This window comes from Dendropsophus ebraccatus, chromosome 1 (genome assembly GCF_027789765.1).
Source record: "Dendropsophus ebraccatus isolate aDenEbr1 chromosome 1, aDenEbr1.pat, whole genome shotgun sequence".
Classification (NCBI taxonomy): domain Eukaryota; kingdom Metazoa; phylum Chordata; class Amphibia; order Anura; family Hylidae; genus Dendropsophus; species Dendropsophus ebraccatus.
In genome coordinates, this window is record NC_091454.1 from 226,184,365 (window position 1) to 226,206,677 (window position 22,313).

General features: G+C 40.8%; 1 pseudogene; it reads right to left on the reverse strand.

Annotated features, from left to right (window-relative positions):
- Nucleotides 1-987: 987 nt before the first annotated feature.
- On the reverse strand, nucleotides 988-22,313 carry LOC138785693 (olfactory receptor 5G9-like; annotated as a pseudogene).

Here is a 22,313-nt window from a genome sequence, read left to right on the forward strand (position 1 = left end):
GTTAGATCATGTGACGCTGAGACTCAGATGACACAGCGTAATCACATGACACTGGGAACCCGGAAGTGATTCCGTGATAGTAGCAGTCATGTGAGTGTATTAGATCATGTGACGCTGAGACTCAGATGACACAGCGTAATCACATGACACTGGGAACCCGGAAGTGATTCCGTGATAGTAGCAGTCATGTGAGTGTATTAGATCATGTGACGCTGAGACTCAGATGACACAGCGTAATCACATGACACTGGGAACCCGGAAGTGATTCCGCGATAGTAGCAGTCATGTGACCGCAATGGATCACGTGACGCTGATACTCAGATGATGCAGGGTTGTGTCATATGGAGATGATTGGAGGGTGAGTAGGTGGGCGTGTGTGTCCATTTTAGCCCACCAATCTGATAGAGGGGGCGAGTCTCTTTATAATAAAATAAGATCTTATTGGTGTACCATGGTGAGTGTTTGGGGCGGTACTATGATACTAGCTAATTGGATGTGGATATAAATATCGGCCAGTACCAGCAGCAAGTGTTGCCTAATTTTTCTCCTGATGACGTTGCTGTGGCAACGAAACATGTAGAGAGGGGGCACTATTTGTGGTTTTAAATAGCAGACATCCAGTATCTCCTAGTTACCTTCTATACAGGACTGCAGACTGTGATAGTGATTGATATAGTTAGTTAGAGAGGATAGTTATATCCCTATATATCATCTAGTATTAGCTAGTGATAGGAGTACTGGGTGTGTTGTGGTTTTAAAGAAGTTCACATATTTATTTTAAAGATACGTAATAAAAGTTAACTTTTACTAGGGGGGTGATAATAATTAAAGGGGTTTTTTACCCCGGGCTACGGCCTGTGGGTTTGGAGTTTATTCCTAGTTAAAATAAGGACAAAAAAAAGAAAATATCTAATAATTAGAAATATTTTAACATAGAAGTTTGTATGCAAAAAACATCCCCCTTGTTACGGCATACCTTACACCTCATTATGTGGACACTGTCATATAATATCCTGTTTCATCATGGATGCAATTGTCCATATAACTGGAAGGCTAAATTTAACAGCCATAAGAATCATAAAAATACAAAATGGACATCAAATTGAAAAAAAAAATAAAAAATAAAAAATTGCGTGGTCGTGATCTGTGTTTTTAACCCTCTCCTGGCTTTGGTTGAGAAAATACTGATCAGAAGACTGATGGAAATACTATGTGTGAACATAGCCTAAATTCTGGAACTTCTTTAAGGTTGGTTGTCTGTACATAAGGACTTTTGAGGTATTCCTGCATTAGTGTGTGATATTCTTGCACTTTTTGCATTTATCTGACAACCTTCAGTCTTGTACTATTTGTATCTTGTTGTGCGGTGTTGAACCAGTCAGTAATGAGTATATATTTAGTCAGTGAATAAGGCAGTGATTATGGCAGTGATGCTTTTGGCAATGTTCTGGTGGAGACCTCATGACCTGACACCATGTGGATGATAAAGTAACATGTTCTATCTAACTAACCATTGTAGAAACCAAGTTCTCTTCCTCCTCCTAAAAGGCAGCGGAACCCACTTCAACTTGGATAAATTAATAAGAAAAAGATAAAAACAATGAACACGCTTTGCCCATATAATCTCAGAGATATATGAGCGATATGTATACAATGGTGTACCCCACATTACTCACACCAGCTAGCTGCTCAGCTGTCTCAGCATTCATCTTCTTGTTCCTGTTTCTTGGCTTTTCCTTAGTTCTTAGTCCAGAGGTGATGAGTGACAATGTTACACAGAAACAGCAGCGGCGTCAGCTTCTATGACCACCAGACCCCTGAATGTGAGACATTACCTGCCGATATTTATCTACAAGATGAAGACAAGGGAGCAGGTAGAAGAACTCCCCGGAGATAGCTCTGCTCCTGTCTAATGAGTCTCCAGAGTGATGGTCTTTAGAGGAATAAAGAAAACTATAAACTAAACTCTATTCTAAAAACTTATTTTACTTATATATAAACTTTAGTTATAGAGGATATAATCTTGAAGATGTAAAAGTTAAAGGGTTATCCACATTTAAAAACATGGCCGCCATTCTCCAGGAACTAGAGATGGACGAGTACTAAAATGCTCAGGTCCGCGTTATTCGAGTCAAATATTTCCCTGTTTTCGGGTGCTCGTTTTGAATAATGAACCCCATTAAAGTCAATGAGAGACTCCAGCATTTTTTCAGGGGACCAAATCTCGGCAGAGGGAAGGTTGTGTAAAAACCTGGAAACCTCAGAAAATGATGGAAACACCACGGAAATGGACAGAAAACAGCGAGAGCAGCATGCCTCTGGGGCTGCCTAATCGCACCATTACGCCAAATTCTTGACAACAGCCTGGTGGTCAACCTCAAGACAATTTTAGTGTCAAGCCTGCAAAAAATTATGTGTGAGAGCCTGGAGGTCACCCTCAGAAACAATTGGTTTGAAAAAGCACCCCTGAATGACAGTCTGTGACTGTGGTCAACCCCTGAAATACATAGTTTGACTGAGATTGCAGTTTACAGCATGGGGATGAATCCCAGGATGACTGATATTGAGATTGTAGTTTACGGTATGGCGGTTAACCCCAGAGTGGCTTGGTTAGACTGAGATAGCAGCTAAACCACCCAGAAATTCAGCCTGACACAGCATGGCGGTGACAACAGAGTGACCAAGTTCAACTGAGGTAGCAGGTGAACCACCCAAAAATTTTGCCAGACACAGCATGGCGGTGACAACTGAGTCACCAATGAGATTCCAGTTAAAAGGCTGTAGTTAACCTTCCTAAAAAAAAATTGATTGATAGGTATAGCTGAACTACAGATTCCAGCCAGCCAATAGAATTTCAGCAACAGGACAAATTAACTACTGCACTACAAACCAGCAGCCAAGAGTATCCCAAAAAATTTTTTAAGCCATTAGAAGGACTGTTGGGTTCTTCGTGTCGGGTTCCTGCCTAACCGCACACTAATTCCCTGCCTAACACTCTCCCTGACAGACAACAGCTCTCTCCCTAATCGCTTCCAGCCTGCGTCTGAAGCGAGCACCGTGGGACCTGATTCTTATTTGTCCAGGTCATCTGATCTGGCCAGCCAATCACTGCAATCGACATGTAGGGTTCCCGAGTATCGCAAGATGCTCGTCCGAGTATCGAGCACATTCGAGTACACTAAAACTGTTCACCCAGAGTCCATCCATCTACAAATCCTTATAAGGTGAGTCTGAGTAGGATGAGGAGCCCTGACATCCATTTGTGCTTTGGGTATGGCCTTAGCAGGATGAGGAGCCCAGAGTCCTTATGGGGTGGCCTATGGAGGAGGAGGATTGCCACCCTGTCCCTTTCCACCACCCCTGAGAAACAGGGAGACTATCGAGTCTGGTGGGGGCGAGGAACCACTTTAATGCAGTCCACCACCTTCCATCTAGAAGGCTGTATTAGGCATGGAAGCTCAAATAAGTCACTGGAGTCTAGAAGTCCCAGAGAGGCCATCAAGCTTGCTAGAGTCCCAGAGAAACCATCAAACTGTACATGTGCAACAGAGAGGTCATCAAGCTGTGCACATGCAACAGTCCCAGAGAGGTCTGTGTGTTAAAAGCAAGCTACTACAGTGATTACTACTGCTGTCTTTGATAAAGAATGGTGTTTGGTGACTTTTATGCAGATACTCTAATGGTCAATACTTGCTGTGTGCTAGAGGATCTCTATCTACAAAAAGAGACTTCCTATTCAAAGGACACTATACAGATTTACAGTGCCAGAAGTCTAATGTATTTCATCACCACTAAGGCAGTCACCAGACTCTTTTGTTCACAGGTGTCTAAAGGATAACTGCAATAAGGTGCATCAAGTGACTCTAAAAAGTTAAATAGGTAATCTGTACCATACAGACAAGTGTTGAAGATGCCTCTCCCACTCAAAGTGTCCATTAATAGTCTCTTACTGGAATCAACTCTATTACCCCTTCCAATCTAGTTCTTTAATTGGATCAAACTGCTTTGGGTAGGCCTTCTATGACCTTTAATCCATTTAAATGTTATCTGACTACTCACTTGTTGGTGGCTGCTAAGTCTCTCATTCCAATGAAAGAGAAGTCTGTCCCTGTCTGAGTGGGTAACCAAAGTTGTCATTTCAAAGAACTATCCAGTTGGTCAAACAGGACTTACAATTCTTTTTTGAAAAGTTTAAATATCCTTTTGCCTGGTCTCTATTCATCATCTCTCCTAATGAGCCCTTAACGCTTATCACATAACGGAACGTGAACTTAATCTCAAAGTTAGCATCAGTCTGAAGCAAAAAAAAAACAGGAAAGACTTAAAGAGAATTTCAAGGTAGGACATTTATTCCAAAAGAACAGGGGAGGAGGCGGCTGAACACAACACGTGATGGGAAGTGATGTTTCGTCCCCGCTCAGGCAGTTAGCGGCCGTAGCAGGGTCCCGCCTCAGCCGCTGATTGGATGAGTGGGGATGATACATTACAACCCAGGCCCCAATCAGACCAGGAAAAGGCTGAGGAACCAGAAACCGTTGTGGGGACCCCCTGAGCTGGAGGCGGGGAGGTAGGTGCATGTTGTTGTATTCAGTCACCTCCTCCCTGGCTCTTTTTATTAAAAAAAAAGTCCAACCCCGAACTTCTCCTTAAAGGATTTGAATCAGTATAGTCTGGAGAAAGGAAGGGCATATGGGATATGATTACAACCTTTAAATATGTTACAGGACTAAATAAGGGTTCAAGAGGAAAGTGTTTATTATTTTAAAAAAAAGTGAACTTAAAAACAAGAGGACACAGAGAGAGGTTGGTGAATGATCGAAGTGAATCCAGCAAAGCTGTCAAATCACTTCATTCTGTGAATCGAATTTGTAGTGATTCGCTAAACATGGCGGTGGCACATGTTAGCTTACTGTATAGTCGCTCGGAGGGAGCAAGGGATTATCCATACTCCATTGCTCCTATCCAAACACAAGCCCCACTGTGATTTCAGCACCTCCCCCTCCCCCTCTATGTAAGGTGATTCACTTCCTGAAGGCGGTCAGTCTGTGTGTTTAGTAGAGATTAGGTGGAAGCAGAGAGTTAAGGCCCTATTCCACGGGTCGTTTAGAGGAGCAATATCGTTCGTATTCGGCCGATAACGGCCGCTACGAACGATATTCGTCCCGTGGAATAGAGTGCAACGATCAGCCGACATCGTTCATGTCGGCTGATCGCTGCAGTCGCTTGTTTTTCAACATGTTGAAAAACAAGCGACTGATATAGCAGCGATCTGCTGCCGTCGCTCCGTTGAATAGGACCGTCGGCAGCAGATGCTGCTATATTCTATGGGCTGCCCGGACGATCAGCGATCCCCCGGGCAGCCCCCCTGCAGCTCCCCGCCGCCCCTCCCGCACTCACCCGCTCGCTGACGCCGCGTTGAATAGCGGCTGCAGCGAGCGGGGAACGAGGAGCAAACGAGCGCTAATAGCGCTCGTTTGCTCCTCCAAACGACTCGTGGAATAGGGGCATTAGTGCAGGGGAAGAAGAATAGAAAGATAGCAACAGAGAGGAGAGTGGATTGTAGGTTGATTTGGGGTAGATTCTGGGTGATTTTTATTGGAAGCTGTCAACTCAGTATCCAGTTTACCAAGTAACTGGGTGCCTGTTGTACATTAAACAAAGTCACTGGAAGCATTGAAGACAAAGCCCATATTATAAACTCACTGAGCGCTGTAAACTTATAGTGTATTATACCAATTCACTGGCAGCAGTAAAGACCATATGTTACGTGTTATAGGGTATATGTTATCAATGGAATCAGTCAAGAAAGCGTCTGCCTTAATAACTCAGTGGGCGCTGTAAAAACAGTTTCCATCAGTCGAACAATCCACAATGCAATAAAATTTCATTTTCTTCTTCTAAAATTCAGAAGACAAGAAAGGAAAGGAAGGCCAGCACGTGGCCACTGTCAGTGTGTGGCCGCAAGCTCTGCCTCCTCCCCTTTCTCCCCTGTCACTGTTACAGGCTTCTAACAGTCGCAGGGGGCAGAGGAAAGGAGACAGAGCTACGGACTTTAGCTCTTGGGATCATTATAAAGTCCAAAAACGACCTGGACATTGAGGTATCAATAACCCATGGTCGTGAAGGGGTTAAGTTGTGGAACCAGTGGTCCAGCTATTTCTACATGACGACACCAGGTGGCCGCATATTGCTTGTGCTACTGCCAGCAGCCAGTCTTAATGTACTACTATGACCTAGATCATCACTGGTCTCCCATCAAGCACATGTGGGATGTCTTTGGTTGGTAATTATGTCAGCAGAGGATCTTGATGATTTATGTGTCCAAATGCTTTCAGCGAAGCAAAACATTTCTCATAACCCCACCCACCATTGATAACCATTGATAACCCCCCACCCACCATTGACAACCATTGATAACCCCCACCCACCATTGATAACCCCCACCCACCATTGATAATCATTGATAACCCCCACCCACCATTGACAACCATTGATAACCCCCACCCACCATTGATAACCCCCACCCACCATTGATAATCATTGATAACCCCCACCCACCATTGATAACCATTGATAACCCCCCACCCACCATTGATAACCAGTGATAACCATTGATAACCCCCACCCAACCATACAATTCGGTGATCATGTTTGACAACAATATTAACTAGGGGTTAATTGCTGAGAGTCTGAGCTTTCTCTGATTCTGGCAGTAGCAGCAGAGATGGCCATCAAGATCAGCATAAAGAAAATAGATAGCACAAATGTCATATATTTTCATCATTGGTCGGGAATTTCTTGGTGAACACTTTGATGACCCATCAATAGTGTCCAGTTTACCAAGTAACTGGGTGCCTTTTGTACATTAAACAAAGTCACTGGGAGAAGTGAAGACAAAGCCCATATTATAAACTCACTGAGCACTGTAAACTTATAGGGGGAGATTTATCAAAGGGTGTAAAATTTAGACTGGTGCAAACTGCCCACAGCAGCCAATCACAGCTCAGCTCTGGTAAAATAAATGATGATCTGTGATTGTTTGCTGTGGGCAGTTTGCACCAGTCTAAATTTTACACCTTTTGATAAATCTCCCCCATAGTGTGTTATACCAATTCACTGGCAGCAGTAAAGACCATATGTTACATGTTATAGGGTATATGTTATACTTTTTCACTGGGATCAGTCAAGAAAGGGTCTACCTTAATAACTTAATAAGTGGGCGCTGTAAAAACAGTTTCCATTGTGTTCTTAAATCAGTTGGACAATTCACAATACAATAAAATTTCATTTTCTTCTTCTAAAATTCACAAGAAATATGTCCAAGTTTCTAAAAAAAAAATCATGCCCTTCTCAGGGTATGGGCAGTGTCAGCAGCCAAGGTGGCACACAGGGTGGTGCCAGTGCAGGACAGAGTTATGAGGGTGGTGATTGGGTGTCTGAGACCCAACTGACTGAAACTACATATTCCCCAAAGTCTACATAGCACTGACCGGCATAATCATCCGCTGATGGATTTACACAACAGCGACTCTCAGCTAATAAAGCTCACTGTGTTAGAACAGATTCCATTGGATAAATCTAATCGCTTTAGAGTACTGATCAATTGAGAATCGTATTGGATTTTTAAATAACGTAATTTAACCCCAGAAGGCTTGAATGAGGTCATAGAGAGTGTGAAATGAACTTGTGGTCGTTGTCTCCTAGGGGTTAATGTGCTCATAAATATGTATTAGTTTGAAGGAGGTGATGTCATTGTCTGGAGGCGGGGCTTTTACTTGTTATTTAACATGCTTTTACTGTGTATTTTGTATCACACTTGATAAAGAAACCAGCCCAGTTTCGAAACGTGTTGTGTGTTTTAATAAATAGTTTTTTATATTTGATACCTGGTGTGACCTGCGCTCTACTTTACCTATGATTTGGAGTGGAGTGAAGTATAACAGAAGCAATACCTGGTGTTGATGCGCATGAATGTCTTGGATAAAGCCAGAGGCATAAATTCAGCACATTTTTTTAACACAAATTTTCTGTCATATTTTTTTTCTCACACTTAAAGTTGTTACTTTGGCACTTTTTTTTATTCAGTATAGCCAATGCAAACCTTTTTCTAATCTGGACTTTTTTCTGTTCCATTCTCCATTACATGTAACATGCTTTTGTGGATGGGCTTTTTCAGTCTATCCCAATCGACTAGGTGTTCATTTCCATTTTTTTGCAGTTGGATGGCCCATTCAGCCCAACTCTCAGATTACAGTAATTGAGGTTCTGTGTGTGTCTTTATTGGGGGGTTTCTTTTTCTTTTTTTTTCTTTTTAAAGAAAAAAAGGAAAGTCCCACAACAGTTACCACCCTCAAATGTCTGTTCTGGGCCTCACAGCGTCAAAGAGAGTTAGAGCACTGCCCCTACCACCTCCTGGGGTCTGTTCCAGGCACCTCAGGGCCGAATAGAGTAAGGGCTCTATTACATAGAGTAATGTGTAATAGAGAGAACGATCAGCTGATGAAACGATCATTTATTTAAATCCTGAACTAAAATCAATAGGCGTCGGGTGCACATCGATACGTGTAATAGTGATGCAAGGCCAATGGCTGATGGTTGCAGTATAAAATAATAAAGTATTTTTTCCCTTAACACATTCCTTACCACACCGTACCACATTTTCACCTTACTACATTACCACATTAACATCGCTGCAGCTTATCCCTGAGTCTGCAGCAATGTTAATTTATGATGCAGGATGACACAGGAGCTGCATCTGTGTTATCCGCGATGGGTCCCGGCTGTAAGTGATTGCCAGGGACCCACTTCAACTGTCAGCCATGGAGCTATGCTCCGTTGCTGTCAGTTAACCCTATAGATGCTGAGGTTGGAACGGCCGCAGCAACCATAGGGTTTCAGATAACCATCAGGCTTCTAAAGAAAGGAAGGCTAGCACATGGCCTTCAGTGCCTCCATAGTCAGTCAGTGCCTCCCCCCTTTTTCCCCTGCCACTGTTACAGGCTTTTAACCGTGGCAGGGGACAGAGTAGAGGGGGCAGAGCTACAGACTTCAGCTTATGGCATCATTATGAAGTCCCAAATTGACCTGGGCATTGAGGTATTATTGACTCTTCTACATAATGACACCAGGTGGCTGCATAATGTTTGTGCTGATACCAGCAGCCAGTCTTAATGTACTACTATGACCTAGATCATCGTTGGTCTTCCATCAAGCACATATGGGATGTCATTGGTTGGTAATTGTTATGTCAGCAGAGGATTTTGATGATTTATGTGTCCAAACGCTTTTAGCGGAGCGAAAAATTTCTCATAACCCCCACCCACCATTGATAACTCCCACCTACCATTGATAACTATTGATAACCCCCACCCACCATTGATAAAGAGTGATAACCATTGATAACCCCCACCTACCCATACCATTCTGTTATCATGTTTGACAACAACACTATTAACTAAGGGTTAATTGCTGAGAGTCTGAGCTTTCTCTGATTCTGGCAGTAACAGCAGAGATGGCAATTAAGATCAGCATAAAGAAAATAGATAGCACAAATGTCATATATTTTCCTGGAATATCTTGGCGAACACTTTTATGGCCTATCAGTACCAGTAAACCAGATACATTGTGATTTTGTAACTTCCGGATTTTTTAAAAAAGTTTGGTTTGACCGAATTTCTGATTTCTTCAAATTTCATAGTTCAAAGCATCTATATGATACGGGGGTAGTGTATTTGGTTGAATTTAGGTCTCTAAATGTCAGTAGCATCATTATATTTTCGATATCTCAAAGTCAATTTTTTTTTTTTAGACTTTAATATTCACCATTACAGGGTCTATGCAGGAAACTCACCATTACAGGGTCTATGCAGGAAACTCACCATTACAGGGTCTATGCAGGAAACTCACCATTACAGGGTCTATGCAAGAAACTCACCATTACAGGGTCTATGAAGGAAACTCACCATTACAGCGTCTATGCAGGAAACTCACCATTACAGGGTCTATGCAGGAAACTCACCATTACAGGGTCTATGCAGGAAACTCACCATTACAGGGTCTATGGGGGAAACTCACCATTACAGGGTCTATGCAGGAAATTCAACATTACAGGGTCTATGCAGGAAACTCACCATTACAGGGTCTATGCAGGAAACTCACCATTACAGGGTCTATGCAGGAAACTCACCATTACAGGGTCTATGCAGGAAACCCACCATTACAGAGTCTATGCAGGAAACTCACCATTACAGAGTCTATGCAGGAAACTCATCATTACAGGGTCTATGCAGGAAACTCACCATTACAGGGTCTATGCAAGAAACTCACCATTACAGGGTCTATGCAGGAAACTCACCATTACAGGGTCTATGGGGGAAACTCACCATTACAGGGTCTATGCAGGAAATTCAACATTACAGGGTCTATGCAGGAAACTCATCATTACAGGGTCTATGCAGGAAAAAGGTCACAAATGCAGTGAAGGAGCAGCAGTAGTCATTGGAGGCCAATGGAGGTCAAGCAATAGTCATTTGAGGCCAGTACAGGAGCAACAGTAGTCAACATGGAGGCCAGGCATCAGCAACAGTAGTCAACATGGAGGCCAGGCAGGAGCAACAGTAGTCAAAATGGAGGCCAGGCAGGAGCAACAGTAGTCAACATGGAGGCCAGACAGGATCAACAGTAGTCAACATGGAGGCCAGGCAGGAGCAACAGTAGTCAACATGGAGGCCAGACAGGATCAACACTAGTCAACATGGAGGCCAGGCAGGAGCAACAGTAGTCAACATGGAGGCCAGGCAGGATCAACAGTAGTCAACATGGAGGCCAGGATGGAGCAACAGTAGTCAAAATGGAGGCCAGGCAGGAGCAGCAGTAGTCATTGGAGGCCAGTGGAGGTCCAGCAGTAGTCAACATGGAGGCCAGGCAGGAGCAACAGTAGTCAACATGGAGGCCAGGCAGGAGCAACAGTATTCAACATGGAGGCCAGGCAGGATCAACAGTAGTCAAGATGGAGGCAAGGCAGGATAAACAGTAGTCAACATGGAGGCCAGGCGGGATAAACAGTAGTCCAGTAGTCCTTTGTGAGGTTTCCTGCTGCCGCTGTGCCATGACTTTATATTTAAATTAGGATTTCTACACTGGGTAGATGAGAACAGTATTTTCTGTAATACAGTCTAGCAGGCGTCCCACTTTAGTACTTGTATATCTGTATAGAAGTTTTTTTTTTTTCTTTTATTCTATAAACATGCACAAGATAGATATATATATATATATATATATACAGTGTATATATATATATATATATATATATATATATATATATATATATATATATATTTGTGTCTCAGGAAAACACATATGTCATATACACTCTCGCAAGGGTGCCACTATAGTACTCGGATATCTGTATAGCACTTTTTTGTTCTGTGCACCCTTTGCACTCCTATGCCTAATCTATCTACCTATCTATCTTTGGCCCTCTCTATTTTTCTCTCTCAATCACTATATGTTTCTCCTCTCCACTTTCCTAATAATATTTTTGTCTTTGTTGGTTGAATATCTTCTCGGCTCAGTACAGCAGCATGCAGCAACAGAGTTTTGTCACTGACGAGCTGTGTGCACTGGTAACAGTCTCCTTACTCTCACTCTCAGCATACTGCCTCATGCGGTCATGTGACCGCTCCTCTTAAAGCTATACCGACGTCACAGGGGGTGGGCTAGTGCAACATCCCTGCTGATTGGATGTGTTCCAGGCATCATGGGAAAGCGCTTTTCCCGCCCGATACACTTCCTGTTTTCTAAAATGGCGGCTGCCATTTTAGAAAGCAAGGGGGGAAAAAATCGGAGCGGACTTCCAAAAATCTGTATCCGATCGGACTCATCTCGGTTTTCTCCTCTCTAATTGTGATGGGTCCCAGTGGAGTTTGTGATAAATTTTTTAACAAGGATTTGCTTTATTATCATGGTCCCTGCTCCTGTAGGTACTTTCTACAGTGCTTTATATTGGTAGTGGATTGGCACCCTGGATATAAGCAATAATCCTGTATGCACTGCTTCTTATACCCAATGGTACATTCACTGGGCCTGACCATCTGCACCTGCCCCAGATAGTGCATGGCCAAATCTGAATCAAGTCTAACTCTAAAAATTGTCATTTTTAGAATATAAAATTAGTATGAAAAAAACAAAACAAAAATATATATATTATTTATGTATTCTTTATTGCTCTTCGAACAAACAATACCTGTGGTGAAAAGAGAAATAAACTTGTACAACTTATCATCTTAAAGGGAACCAATCCCCTCCCCGGGGGAATGTGACTTGGCCCCAGTACCTTATAGTTGCAGAAGCTGGCATATGGCAATTTCAGTTTAGTTCCAGTTCAGGTGCGGTTTGCAATTAAGCTCCATTCACTTCAATGAAACTGAGTTGTAAAACCTGCACCAAAACTGGAGACAAGAGTGGTGCTGTCTCTGAAAGAAAGTGGCCATGTTTTTCTAACCCCTTTAATGCAAAGTCCAGCACTCAGGCTGTCAGTCAAGCATGAGTGGCTCAGAAGAGGGCAGAGTGACTGTATACCGTTGCGGCTCTGGCCCAGTGCCTACTCACTGGGAGCTGGAGCTAAGGATTAAATAACAACAGATGAGAGTGACAACCTGCTCAACCAATCATTGAGTGACTGAGACAGCATAGTTCACTGCCCACAATGCTGTCCCATGAAAGTCTGTACTTGGCTGAGCGGGCTGGAGGTAACTGAGACAAGAGGAGGACACTAGGGAGAACAGACATGAGAATATATATATATATATATATATATATTTTTTTTTTTTTTTTTTGCACAATTTTTTTAAATAAACCTTGAAAAAATGTGCTTTGTTACAGAAGCAAAGATATACAAATGTCATTGGATTTGCTTCACTTCTCCCTAGTAACATTTTACTTTACTTTTTTAAAATATATTTAAAAGAAATGTGAAAAGAAAATTACACAATTTGGTGATCACTAAGAGGAACTAATTTTTCTGTTGCTTTGAGCCCCCACCCTAAGAATAATATAAAATAAGTATAGAATTGTTGCTACCAGATCACCCTCTTAAGAAGTGTTCCCTCTATGGCTTTCCTAATATCATTATTCCTCAGACTGTATATAATGGGATTGACCAAAGGAATAAACACAGAATACAGCAGGGAGAGGATTTTACTCATGGTGAGGGTGAGACCTTTTGTTGGCACTACATAAACCCCAAACATCGTCCAGTATAAGATGGAGACCACAATGAGGTTGGAGCTACAGGTGGAGAAGGCTTTCTGTCTACCAGTGCTGGATGGGATCCTTAATACTGCTGAAACTATATACGTATAAGACACCACAATGATTGCAGTTGGGAATATTACAAGTAGAATACCTAGTAAATACATTTCCAAGTGAACAATAAAGGTGTCAGAACAGGCACGTTCTTGCAACGGAAGAAGATCACAAAACAAATGGTCACTGGTTCACTGCTTTTTTTTTTTACGAGTTAGACTTACAGTATCCAATAATTCCTAACCATTTGTTCTACTTCCTATTACATGATAATCTTGATAATTAATTCTGTATTTTCTGCTTTTAAACATTATTTATAAAAATGAATTAATACATTTAATAATAGTGTCAATAGCCAAAATGTGATGGTTAGACAACTGGGTAAGAGCATTTCCAAAAACGCAGGTCTTGTGGGGTGTTCCCGGCAGTGGTTAGTACCTATAAAATGTGGTGTTTGACAATGTTTTACTCAACATTACTCACATCAGATATATTTCTGGCTTCAGCGTTCATGTTCACGTTTTCAGTCCTGGAGGTTAATGATGATAACATGACACAGCAGCGGCGTCAGCTTCTATGACCACCAGACCCCTGAATGTGAGACATTACCTGCCGATATTTATCTACAAGATGAAGACAAGGGAGCAGGTAGAAGATCTCCCCGGAGATATCTCTGCTCCTGTCTGATCAGTCTCTGATGTTCAGATTAATTGGGGAATATTAAATTATTAACAGCTCAGCCAAGGAATAAATTATTTAAAGTTTAGGAATGTGTTTTTATGATCAAGAAAATAATGTAAATTTGATGATAAAGTAATAAAACATACTACACAGAGACAGTTGTATTGCATCATCTCTTCATATATAAACTATATGGACAACAGTACAGATGTTTTCCTAATTCATCACTAAGCTGAATATATTTTGAGATGTAGGGTGTGAGATGATCTTTTCACAACAATTTCATTTGGTATCTGTTAGGTCCTTACCCCATCGTGTTCCAGCCTTCATCTTCGGAAGCTGCCCCAGACCTTCAAGAACGCACTCCGGCAGCTGCATAATGCGAGCACTACAAGAGCCCGCTCCATGTCTTCTTTGTGCCCTGGGTGACATTATGGATACCCGCATATGTGTACCTTGTTACATTGAGAGCAATTGGTTCGCATTACCAGAAAAAAACTGGGATCATCCTACCAGTTTAATAGCACACCAATGATTCTTAGGTTTCTCCAACTATTACCCAACGTTATTAGGGTGGTCATTGATTGATTCTCGGATCTATGTGATCTGATTCTTTTTAAATACTTCCTAGTGTACGACTACTGGCATCTTTGTTCATAAATCATATGCTCTGTTTACATGGCGGACCTTAAAAATATTGTCTTGGATGGGCGTACAGTTTGTATCTAAAGTCTGGAGGGAGTTCTATGGTCGTCTAGGAGTTTATCTGTCATTATTCTGTCATCAAAATATCATCCTTCTTCTGCAATTATGGTTTCCATCCCAGAAACTTGTCTACACGTAACGCCAACTCTGTAAACCCAGCGGAATCCATCTATCAATGACACAGCCTGGTCCCAAGCTCTGCAGAGTTTGGTTATAGCCCAGGGGTCCTATAAACCGAAGACTAATAAGTAACCCATACTGTATCTGGCCTGAATAATAAAGTGAGAGGACAGGTCTGGCTTTCCACTAAAAAAATGTCCATCTTATAGTTCAGTCAAATGTGCATTAAAATATAGGGGTTCCGATTGTATTACAGAGGTTATCAATCCTGTCTCCCACAGATTACAGTTGACAAGGTTTATGTACTTACATGATGTTAAAGTACATAACACCCATACATTTTCTTCTGAGCCGACGACGCTCATTGTTGTCCAGGGGAGCTGTTCAAATGAAAATACTCCAGCAGGATAAAACATTATTTATTATTCTTGTTTGAGACAGTACAGAGCTAAGATTAGCACCTAGGTTTACATGTTTCGGCTATCCGATAGCCGAAACACGTAAACCTGTGCGCTTTTCCTAGCTCTGTACTGTCTCGGAAGAAAAAAATAATGTTTTATCCTGCTGGAGGTGCTGGAGTATTTCCATTTGAATATTCCATTATTTAAGCTCCGTTCCAAGCTATCCGTGCACCACAGGAGAAATGCTAAGCTGGTGAGCTGACCTGGCTGTTTGTTTTGGTCTAACTACTCTTTGGATTCTGACTCTGTACCACATTGTCAGTTAGGTTTGACCCCTGCCCGTACGACAATCCCTTAGTGTTTTGTCCATCTTTTCTCCGCTTTGTGCTTTACAACTTAGGCGCAGGTTAGGGGATGTCACCCAGTTGCCGACAGTCTTTGCTAGCTATTAATCTCACCTGACTAAGGACCCTATTCCACCGGACGATTATCGTTTGTATAATCGTTAACGATTAACGATCTCAAACGACCGCTATTGCGAAAGACCTGAAAACTTTTACTCATTTCCATGGAACGATAATCGTTACTTACGATCGTAATTGCGATAGTATTTATTCGCTATTGCGTTCGTATCTATTGCAAATGACCGAACAATTTCTTATTCAATGCGAACGATTTGCGAAAGAGCAACGATAAAAATAGGTCCAGGTCTTATAAAGCGATCAACAATTTCTCGTTCGGTCGTTAATCGTTAACTGCATTTCAACCGAACGATTATCGTTTAGATTCTAACGATTTAACGATAAACTGAACGATAATCGGAATAGGGCCCTAAGCTAAGTGTACCCTGTATCTTTGTCTTTGTATCACTTTATCTGGTCATCTGATCTAGGCTCTTGTACCTCTGACTACTCTTTGGAGTCTGATCCCTCATTCACACATCAGTATATTTTTGCTGGCTGAAATTTGTGTCCGCAATCTGCTAAGAACCATCCGTAGCATCCTTGTTTTTTTGTTTTTTTTCAGTATCAGTATTTTTTGCGGACAGTTTGCGGATCGTAGAGACCCTAATAGATTTCTAAAGGGAAATGTGCTGCTATTGCGGTCCCCACTACAACATGTCCATTTTTTTTTTAGCAGAACACAAAGGCAAATGCGACAAATGTGCATGTGTGAACAGCCCTAACGAAAGCAATGTAATCTATTTTTGCCAACCATTGTGGATTCGGAAATATGGACACTTTTTGCGGACGTGTGAATGGGGCCTTACTCTGTACCTTATGGTCCGTTAGGTTTGACCTTTGTCTGTATAAATATACCTTGGTGTTTTGTCCATCTTGTCCCCGTTTTGTGTTTTGCACCATAGGGCACAGGTTAGGGGACAGCCTAGCTGACAGTATAAAGCCTTTGGAGTGTTCTGATAACTGATGTGCTAATATTGTCTTGAACTGGTTTCATAAGAAATGTATGTCCTTAACTAAATTAAGCTAAAAAGAAGAGTCGGGGTAAACACTTCTGTATTTGCTCATTCAATTAATATGAATCATAGGAGTTAATACAGATATGTCCATCTTTAAATGATCTCAATATGTTTAGGTTATGCGTACAAGAATCCCATTTACACGCTTGATTCCCTAAAGTTAAAACAAACATAACAGTTGATAGCAGGCATTGCCCACACTATTTGTATCTAATATAGTGCTTATAAGAATTGTATTGTTCTGTGTCAAGAAAACCTTTACAGACCATTTAAATTTTAGAAAATTTCATAAAAATGTTCACTTTTCTTCTTTCTCACAGACCCCATACGCCACATTTTATGTAGATAAAATTCTTTTGCGTGAACCAAATGTTTTCACACTATGTTCACACTATGTAAAAAACACGGCCGTATTTCATAACAGCAGCCGTAGTTACGCAACATTTTTTACGTAGTATGAACCTGGCCCTAACATGTAGTCTCATTAAATACAGGTAAAATCATATTTTTCTGCATCAATTAAATGACTTCAAAATTCAACCTGTGTTCATATAAAAAAATGAACATTTTTGTTTCCAGAGATCCACACAACTACCCAGTTAATACAACTAAAATTGTATTGTTCTGCATCAAATGTTTGAACATTCATATTGTGTCCTACTGAAAACTAAACTCTTCTTCCTAATAGCTAAAGATGAGCAACCTCTTTTTCAGAGACCCGCACACATACAGCTAAAATTTCATTGTCCTGCATGAAGTGTTTGAAAATTCAGCCTGTGTTCAAAAGAAAATTGAACTCTTCTTGCTGATTGCTGGACATGAGCTAAGCGAATCTTGCAAACTTCATTTCCAAATTCAAAAACAAACAAACATATTTGTGTTTCAGTTTTGCTTTTGTTTACAAGAAAGAAAATATGCTGTATTAAGTAAATATAAACTAAAATGAATGGCAGCTTTAATGTAAGGGGATCCTGTCTAATGCATTAGCCTCCAGTTATTTTAGCAAACAGTTACTTGATACAGTATATTTTCGGTCTAATTTTGCTATTTTTCATTTACAATAGAAAAACTTAAAACAAAAATATACTACAAATATAAAAATAGTATATGAGTTTATTGATAAATTTACCGGTGTTTGGGAATTATCAGTAAATTGATTAAAGATTACCCATGGAACAGCAAAACACACCGGGAAAAAATACATAAAAAATGTGGGTGAGAAAAAATACTAAATATCGGGTCAGTATAATAGTCTCAGAGTCTGTCAAAATCACTGAAATACCAGATAATCCAAGACCAAGAGGAGACATGTCAGGGGATGCGGCATTAGAGGCGACAGCTGCAATCATGTAGTTCCTGTGGTGCAGGTTCCCCTCTGCTCTCCCCCCTCGCACTTCTCTTCTCTTCACTCCTTTCCTTTTCCCCCATACCTCTCCCCTTTACCCCTGCCCCTCTCTCTCCTCTGCCCCCTCATTTCCTGCCCTCCCCTTCATCACTCACCACACAACCCAAAATGTTCCGTATCCTATGGGCCACTTGGGCTCCCGGTGTAGTGTAGGGGCTCCCTGATGTTGGGGCATGGTGGTCACTGCTCCTTCCCCATTGGTTGCTTGCTTGTGACAGTAAAACTTGGTTTATTCCCACGATGTCAGAGGCAGGGGAGGACTCTAACTGGCTCAATGAGGTTTTTTCTTTATTTACTAACTATAGCTGTATTACCCTCAGGGCTTTCTCAGCGGAGAAGTCTAGTAGGATGTTCTAATTGTATCATTGAATAATTGATTGTTTCTGTTTGTAGCATCCTACAACTTGTTAACCTGCTTCCTTTGTTACTGCAGCTTCATTCATCATTTTTCCAACTAGTCTTTCAGTGATTTCGACTATTATACTGATCCGATATTTAGTATTTTTTTCTCATCCACATTTTTAATTTTTTTTTTTTTTGTATTCATTGATCAATTTATTGTTAATTACTAAACGCCTATAAATGTATCTATAAAAATCCTATGATTCTTTTTTTAATATTTGTAGTATTTTTTTTTTTAGATTAAGTTTTAGTATTGTAAACAAAAAATAGCAAAATTAGAACAAAAATATGCTATATTAAGTAACTATATGGTAAAATAACTGGAACTTAACGCATTAGATGGGATTCCCTTACAATAAAGCCGCTAGTCATTTTAGTTTATATTTACTTAATATGTTGTTTTATGTTAATTAATTTTGCTTCCTGTCGGTTTTAGTACAGTTTGTTTAAGTTCGAATATTCCTGAATTTCCGAGTGTTTCACTTATTTCTACTGATAGCATTGTGAATTAACTAATATAATTTATTGCCAACCAAAAAGTCTTATTATTTTACATCAAGCGGATTTTAATATAAAATGTAGTCATTGCCAATATTATTTTTTTTTTGGCTAATTTTACTAAAATGTATAAAAATAGTAAAATAATCCAACAAATGAAAAATACACTGAAATCTATAAGATATTTTACCACATCATCCACTTATGGGCTGGGTTCACACTATGTATATTTGAGGCTGTATTTGTGAGGCTGTATAGCAACCAAAACCAGGAGTGGATTGAAAACACAGAAAGGCTATGTTCACATAATGTTGTAATTGAGTGGATGGCCATCATTTAATGGCAAATATTGGCTGTTATTTTAAAACAACGGCTGTGGTATTGAAATAATGGCCGTTATTTACTGTTATATGGCGGCCATCCACTCAATTTCAACATTGTGTGAACAGATCCTTTCTGTGTTTTCAATCCACTCCTGGTTTTGGTTGCTATGAGGACCTGACATGAGGACCAAATACAGCCTCAAATATACATAGTGTGAACCCAGCCATGTAGTGTATAATGTACAGCTTTCCTAATATCTTTATTCCTCAGACTGTATATAATTGGGTTGATTAAAGGTATGAACACAGTATATAGCAGGGAGAGGATTTTACTCATGGTGAGGGTTAGGCCCTTAGTTGGGAAAACATACACACCGAACAAAGTCCAGAAAAATATGGAGACCACAATGAGGTGGGAGCTACAGTTGGAGAAGGCTTTCTGTCTACCAGTAGTGGATGGGATCCTTAGGATTGCTGAAACTATATAAGTTTAAGAAACCACAATGATTATGGTTGGAATAAACACAACTGGAATACCTAGAAAATACATCTCCATGTTGACAACAAATGTGTCAGAACAGGCAAATTTTAGTAAGGGGCCAATATCACAGAATAAATGATCAATATAATTTGGTCCGCAAAACTGTAAATTTATTGTGGAAATAAAAATAATAAAAAATCCAGACGACCAACAAAGAAAGGTCAATATCACACAATGTCCGCTTGTCATGATGGAGGAGTACCGGAGAGGATTACAGATGGCCACATATCTGTCATAGGACATCACAGCCAGGAGGAGACACTCAGATGATTCTGAGGTACCAAAAAAATAAAGCTGAGTAATACAGCCAATAAAAGTCATGGTCGCCCCATTATTCAGTAGGATGTGGAGCAAGTTAGGGACAATATCTGTAGTCAGAAGGATGTCACAGATGGACAGGTGTAAGATGAAGAAGTACATTGGGGTGTGGAGGATCTTGCTGGTGGACACCAGGATGGTGATTAGGAGGTTCCCACATATTGTCCCACAATAAATCACCAGGAGAAGACAGAAGAGGAGAATTCTAAAATCTTGACCGATTTCAAATCCTAAAAGAAAAAACTCAGTGACGACCGTCAGATTTTTTTCCTGTTGCAGGTGGCAGGAAAGAACTTTTACTGCATTTAGAGTGATAGAAATTCAGATTTTGTAATATATTTTATAATACTGATATTCAATCCCTCTCATATTGAAAATGTAAGTAGCAGAACTGATCCAACAGACTTTTAAAGAAGAAATACAGTGTAACCATACAAAATATGCTCTCTGAATCTACAACTTGGCCTGTCTTCTCAGCATTTAAACAAAAATAGTAAAGAGGTAAATCTTAACATGTTAAATCCGCCTGATGAAGGTATCGACATGCAGGAGTCTGACTCCCAGCAAGATAGCTACAGAATTTGATTGGGCACCACAGGCTATTCAATTTTTCCAGCCATACAGTACCTTGTGAAATTACCTGCTCATTATATCACGTACCGTACTAATTGTAACAGCTGCACTAGGTGGATTGACTAAGTAGATGAATAGGCAAGCATAAAGACAAAGGACAACTTTTGATTAAGCCAACTGGATAATTCCCAGTAGGTAGTTGTATTTAATAATAAAGGTGGTCCTGGAAAGGAGAACTAGTGAACTGATGTTGGGGTTTTGGAAATGGAGGATAGCCTATCTGGTCTGATGTTGTACAGTGCATTGTGTCTTGCTGAGTAGCTGCACATAGGCTTCATAACCAGATCATGAAGGAATGGAATTGTATGGAGCATAGGCTTCATAACTAGAAGCAATGGGGTAAAATGGAACATGGGCTTCATAACTAGACCATGGAGCAATGGAAGAAAATAAAGCATGGGCTTCATAACTAGACCATGGAGCAATGGAAGAAGATGCCTTGGTCTAATAAATTACTGTATAAAAGTAGAGTAGAGAAGACGCTTCCCTAATTCTCTTCTATTCCATCCATCCTCCTGTCCATTTTTCTGCATCTTCTTCCCTCCCTTGGTACCATAAAGCAATGGGAGAAAATGGAGCATAGGCTTCATAACTAGGACCATGGAGCAATGGAAGAAATGGTGCATGGGCTTCATAACTAGGACCATGGAGCAATGGAAGAAAATGGACCATGGGCTTCAGAACTAAACCAGGAAGCAATGGAAGAAATGGAGCATGGGATTCATAACTAGGACCATGGATCAATGGAATAAAATGGAGCATGGGCTTCATAACTAGGACCATGGAGCAATGTAAGAAATGGAGCATGGGATTCATAACTAGGACCATGGAGCAATGGAAGAAATGGAGCATGGGCTTCATAACTAGGACCATGGAGCAATGGAATAAAATGGAGCATGGGATTCATAACTAGGACCATGGAACAATGGAATAATAAGGAGCATGGGCTTCATAACTAGGACCATTGAGCAATGGAAGAAAATGGAGCATGGGCTTCATAACTAAACCAGGGAGCAATGGAAGAAAAGGAGCATGGGCTTCATAACTAGGACCATGGAGCAATGGAATAAAATGGAGCATGGGCTTCATAACTAGGACCATGGAGCAATGGAATAAAATGGAGCATGGGCTTCATAACTAGGACCATGGAGCAATGGAAGAAAACTGATCATGGGCTTCATAACTAGACCATGGAGCAATGGAAGAAAACTGATCATGGGCTTCATAACTAGAAGATGGCTTGGTCTGATAAATCACATTTTTATTTTTTTATTAGATGGCACTAGGATGTCTTGTAAGAAGACAAGCTGGCAGGGGCAATGTGAAGGGCAATGTTCTGCCTAAAACATTGGGGATGATACTGTGGCATGTACCACTTACTCAATCATTGTCCTGACGTAACAGGTTGAATTAAAGAAGCACTTCCGTGTACCCTACCTGACGGATCCACTCCTCGTTTCGGCTCAAAAACTGCAGGGGCAGTTTTCCACAATACTGCCAT